The sequence below is a fragment of the Oncorhynchus nerka genome, linkage group LG16 (assembly GCF_034236695.1).
Source record: "Oncorhynchus nerka isolate Pitt River linkage group LG16, Oner_Uvic_2.0, whole genome shotgun sequence".
Lineage (NCBI taxonomy): Eukaryota > Metazoa > Chordata > Actinopteri > Salmoniformes > Salmonidae > Oncorhynchus > Oncorhynchus nerka.
The window spans coordinates 20,450,543-20,456,983 of record NC_088411.1 but is presented as its reverse complement, the minus strand read 5'-3'; positions in this window follow the sequence as shown (position 1 = coordinate 20,456,983).

Sequence of the window (6,441 nt, the reverse complement as noted above, 5' to 3'; positions counted from 1 at the left end):
AGTTTTGTGCACTCAGTGTATAACCAATTTTATAGAGCTTAGAAACACACACACATTTAATACAGTTCAAGTCAGAAGTTTACATACACCTTAGACAAATACATTTAAACTCGGTTTTTCACAATTCCTGACATTTAATCCTAGTAAAAAATGCCCTGTCTTAGGTCAGTTAGGATCACCACTTTATTTTAAGAATGTGAAATGTCAGAATAATTGTAGAGAGTGATTTATTTCAGCTTTTATTCCTTTCATCACATTCCCAGTGGGTCAGAAGTTTACATACACTCAATTAGTATTTGGTAGCATTGCCTGTAAATTGTTTAACCTGGGTCAAACGTTTTGGGTAGCCTTCCACAATAAGTTGGGTGAATTTTGGCCCATTCCTCCTGACATAGCTGGTGTAATTGAGTGAGGTTTGTAGGCCTCCTTGCTCACACTCGCTTTTTCAGGTCTGCCCACAAATGTTCTATAGGATTGAGGATATTCAAGCTATTTAAAGGCACAGTCAACTTAGTGTTTGTAAACTTCTGACTCACTGGAATTGTGATACAGTGAATCATAAGTGAAATAATCTGTAAACAATTGTTGGAAAAATGACTTGTCATGCACAAAGTAGATGTCCTAACCGACTTGCCAAAACTATAGTTTATTAACAATAAATTTGTGGAGTGGTTGAAAAACGTGTTTTAATGACTCCAACCTAAGCGTATGTAAACTTCCGACTTCAACTGTCCATACATATATTCACACACACACACAAATGTATGTGGACACTCCAAATTAATGGATTCGGCTATTTCAGCCATACCGGTTGTTGAGAGGTGTATAAAATCGAGCACACAACCATGCAATCTCTGTAGACAAACATTGTCAGTGACTTTCAATGTGGCACCGTCATAGGATGCCACCTTTTCAACAAGTCAGTTCGTCAAATTTCCCGCCCAACTCGGTTGGAGTGACTTAAAAAATGTAAATTAAATTGTAAGTTCAGCAAGATTAACGTCACCCCAAAAATGTGGTGACATAAAGTGGTTTCTGTGCCAACGCTAGTCTCATTTGGTTGTGTGCATGCGGCTATTCAAAACAGGTGCCCATCCACCATCTTCCCTGGAATGGTTTGTGTCATCATGAGTAATAAAACATGCAAATGCATGAAAACCTATGTTTTGCCCTTCATAAGCTGATAGCTGGGGTTTTTTCTCCCACTGGGTGGCATTGAATAGAGGTCCGTTCAACATGTTAGCTTGAAGAACCTTAGGTCTTTTTCCATCTTGGAGCTTCTAAGCATTCTCTTCTTAATCAATGGAGCAACACTGAAACTAGAATGGAAATGGAGGAGAGTTTTTCTGCTCAGGACCCAGAGTTCCTTTCATCAGCTGGATCAGGGGTAGACCTGCAGCCTGACACAGAGCAGGTAGAGACAATTTCTGAAGACTCAGCGCAGCTCTCCATAGAGGCTGCGAGTGTCTCCTCCAAGCCCAACCAGGTCTCCGCCGATCTGGGTAGGGTATATTCTCAGCTGGCCTTCATCACCTTCCGGAGGCAGCTGCTCCACAACCGGCGGATCATGCTGCTGAAGATGCAGCAGTTCAGAAATAAGAGAAAAGACAGGGAAGGTGAGTGGTCTGGTCAAGACAATCATAAGAGTGGGGCTATGGGGTAATCAAACAGACAGATAGCACACACGTGTGCATACACAAACATAATAGCCATACTGTTTTATCCTCCCATCTTAATCCAACATGGACTGAGCTCAACTGTCCTTCTGCTCAGTTGTGCACTCCGCTTTCTATTCTGGTTGGAGCCAGTTTGCGCTGTTCTGTGAAGGGAGTAGTACACAGCGTTGTACGAGATCTTCAGTTTCTTGATTAGCATTAATTTCTCAGAACAGGAATAGACTGACAAGTTTCAGAAGAAAGTTATTTGTTTCTGGACATTTTGAGCATGTAATTGAACCCACAAATGCTGATGCTCCAGATACTCAACCAGTCCAAAAGAAGGCCAGTTTTATTGCTTCTTTAATCAGAACAACAGTTTCCAGCTGTGCTAACATAATTGCAAAAGGGTTTTCTAATGATCAATTAGCCCTTTAAAATGATAAACTTAGATTAACTAACACAACGTGCCTTTGGAACACAGGAGTGTTGCTTGTTGATTGGCCTCTGTATGCCTAAGTAGATATTCAATTTTTTAAACTTTATTTTATTTTAAAATCAGCCATTTCCAGCTACAATAGTAATTTACAACATTAACAATATCTACAGTGTATTTCTGAACAATTTGATGTTATTTTAAAATGGACAAAAAGTGTGCTTTTCTTTCAAAAACAAGGACGTTTCTAAGTGACCCCAAACTTTGGAACAGTTGTGTGTGTGTGTGTATATATATGTGTATATATATATATACACACACACACACACACACGTGTATATACACACACACACATCGGAAGTTTACATAAATTTAGGTTGGCGTCATTAAAACTCGTTTTTCAACCACTCCACAAATTTCTTGTTAACAACACTAAGTTGACTGTGCTTTTATATAGCTTGAAAATTCCAGAAAATGATGTCATGACTTTAGAAGCTTCTGATAGCAAAGCTTCTGGGGTGCTTTGCTGCAGGAGGGACTGGTGAACTTCACAACAGATGGCACCATCAGGAGGAAGGAAAATGATGTGGATATATTGAAGCAACATCTCAAGACATCAGTCAGGAAGTTAAAGCTTAGTCACAAATGGGTCTTCCAAATAGACAATGACCCCACGCATACTTCCAAAGTTGTGGCAAAATGGCTTAAGGACAACAAAGTCAAGGTATTGGAGTGACCATCACAAAGCCAAGACCCCAATCTTATAGAACATTTGTGGGCAGAACTGAAAAAGCGTGTGCGAGCAAGGAGGCCTACAAACCTGACTCCGTTACACCAGCTCTGTCAGGAGGAATGGGCCAGAATTCCCCCAACTTATTGTGGGAAGCTTGTGGAAGGCTACCCGAAACGTTTGACCCAAGTTAAAGAATTGTGAGGGAAGCTTGTTATTCTGAAGGCTAACTGACCTAAGACAGGGAATTTTTACTAGACCCAGGAATTGTTAAAGAATTTAAATGCATTTGGCTAAGTGTATGTAAACTTCTGACCCACTGAGAATGTAATGAAAGAAATAAAGGCTGAAATAAATCACTCTTATTATTCTGACATTTCACATTCTTAAAATAAAGTGCTGAGCATAACTGACCTAAGACAGGGAATTTTTACTAGGATTACATGCCAGGAATCAAGTCTCCGAAAATGCTGAGTTTAAATGCATTTGGCTAAGGTGTATGTAAACTTTGGATACAAAAGATTTCCCAAGACTTCAACTGTGGATATCACAAATCTACATACAGTGCCTTGCTCATACAAGAAAAGTATTCGGCCCCCTTGAACTAATTTTGCACGCCCAATTTTTCAGTTTTTGATTTGTTAAAAAAGTTTGAAATATCCAATAAATGTCGTTCCACTTGTTGATTCTTCACAAAAAAATACAGTTTTATATCTTTATGTTTGAAGCCTGAAATGTGGCAAAAGGTCGCAAAGTTCAAGGGGGCCGAATACTTTCGCAAGGCACTGTATCTATATCACAGAGACACACTATATGTGTGATATATATTACATATACACTGCTCGAAAAAATAAAGGGAACACGAAAATAACATCCTAGATCTGAATGAATGAAATATTCTTATTAAATACTTTTTTCTTTACATAGTTTGAATGTGCTGACAACAAAATCACCCCAAAAGTATCAATGGAAATCAAATTTATCAACCCATGGAGGTCTGGATTTGGAGTCACACTCAAAATTAAAGTGGAAAACCACACTACAGGCTGATCCAACTTTGATGTAATGTCCTTAAAACAAGTCAAAATGAGGCTCAGTAGTGTGGGCATGCTCCTGGGCATGGGCATGCTCCTGGTGAGGTGGCGGATGGTCTCCTGAGGGATCTCCTCCCAGACCTGGACTAAAGCATCCTCCAACTCCTGGACAGTCTGTGGAGCGAGACATGATGTCCCAGATGTGCTCAATTGGATTCAGGTCTGGGGAACGGGCGGGCCAGTCCATAGCATCAATGACTTCCTCTTGCAGGAACTGCTGACACACTCCAGCCACATGAGGTCTAGCATTGTCTTGCATTAGGAGGAACCCAGGGCCAACCACACCAGCATATGGTCTCACAAGGGGTCTGAGGATCTCATCTCAGAACCTAATGGCAGTCAGGCTACCTCTGGCGAGCACATGGAGGGCTGTGCTGCCCCCCAAAGAAATGCCACCCCACACCATGATTGACCCACCGCCAAACCGGTCATGCTGGAGGATGTTGCAGGCAGCAGAACGTTCTCCACGGCGTCTCCAGACTGTCACGTCTGTCACATGTGCTCAGTGTGAACCTGCTTTCATCTGTGAAGAGCACAGGGCGCCAGTGGCGAATTTGCCAATCTTGGTGTTCTCTGGCAAATGCTAAACGTCCTGCACGGTGTTGGGCTGTAAGCACAACCCCCACCTGTGGACGCCGGGGCCTCATACCACCCTCATGGAGTCTGTTCCTGACCGTTTGAACAGACACATGCACATTTGTGGCCTGCTGGAGGTCATTTTGCAGGGCTCTGGCAGTGCTCCTCCTTGCACAAAGGCGGAGGTAGCGATCCTGCTGCTGGGTTGTTGCCCTCCTACGGCCTCCTCCACGTCTCCTGATATACTGGCCCGTCTCCTGGTAGCGCCTCCATGCTCTGGACACTACGCTGACAGACACAGCATACCTTCTTGCCACATCTCGCATTGATGTTCCATCCTGGATGAGCTGCACTACCTGAGCCACCTGTGTGGGTTGTAGACTCGGTCTCATGCTACCACTAGAGTGAAAGCACAGCCAGCATTCAAAAGTGACCAAAACATCCGCCAGGAAGCATAGGAACTGAGAAGTGGTCTGTGGTCCCCACCTGCAGAACCACTCCTTTATTGGGGGCGTCTTGCTAAATGCCTATAATTTCCACCTGTTGTCTATTCCATTTGCACAACAGCATGTGAAATTTATTGTCAATCAGTGTTGCTTCCTAAGTGGACAGTTTGATTTCACAGAAGTGTGATTGACTTGGAGTTACATTATGTTGTTTAAGTGTTCCCTTAATTTGTTTGAGCAGTGTATACACACACACACAAAACCAAAAGCATGTGAGCACCTGCTTGTCGAACATCTCATTCCAAAATCATGGGCATTAATATGGAGTTGGTCCCCCTTTGGTGCTATAACAGCCTCCACTCTTCTGGGAAGGCTTTCCACTAGATGTTGGAACATCGCTGCGGAGACTTGCTACCATTCAGCCACAAGAGCATTAATTAGGTCGGGCACTGATGTTGGGCGATTAGGCCTGGCTCACAGTCAGTGTTCCAATTCATCCCAAAGGTGTTCGATTGGTTTGAGGACAGGGCTCTGTGCAGGCTAGTCAAGTTCTTCCATACCGATCTCGACGAACCATTTCTGTATGGACCTCGCTTTGTGCACGGGGGCATTGTAATGCTGAAACAGGAAAGGGCTTTCCCCAAATTGTTGCCACAACGTTGGAAGCACAGAATTGCCTAGAATGTCATTGTATGTTGTAGCGTTAAGATTTCCCTTCACTGGAACTAAGGAACCTAGACCAAACCATGAAAAACAGCCCCAGACCATTATTCCTCCTCCACCAAACTTTACAGTTGGCACTATGCATTGGGGCAGGTAGCGTTCTCTGCTATCCACCAAACCCAGATTCATTTGTCAGATGGAGAAGCGTGATTCTTCACCCCAGAGAATGTATTTCCACTGCTCCAGAGTCCAATGGCAGCGAGCTATACACCTCTCCAGCTGACGCTTGGCATTGCGCATGGTGATCTTACCTTTGTGTGCGGCTGCTCGGCCATGGAAACCCATTTCATGAAGCTCCCAATGAACAGTTCTTGCACCGATACTGCTTCCAGAGGCAGTTTCGAACTCGGTAGTGATTGTTACATCCGAGGACAGGCGATTGCTATGCGCCAAGCGCTTCATCACACGGCGGTCCCGTTCTGTGAGCTTGTGTGGCCTACCACTTCGCGGCTTAGCCGTTGTTGCTCCTAGACGTTTCCATGTTTTCACAATAACAGCACTTACAGTTGACCGGGGCAGCTCTAGCAGGGCAGAAATTTGACAAACTGACTTGGAAAGGTGGCATCCTATGATGGTGCCACGTTGAAAGTCACTGAGCTCTTCAGTAAGACCATTATACTGCCAATGTTTGTCTATGAAGATTGCATGGCTGTGTGCTCGATTTTATATGCCTGTCAGCAACGGGTATGGCTTATCCACTCATTTGAAGGGGTGTACACATACTTTGTATATATAGTGTACTGTGTGTAGGTGGCACACACGCACACATTACTTTAACCTA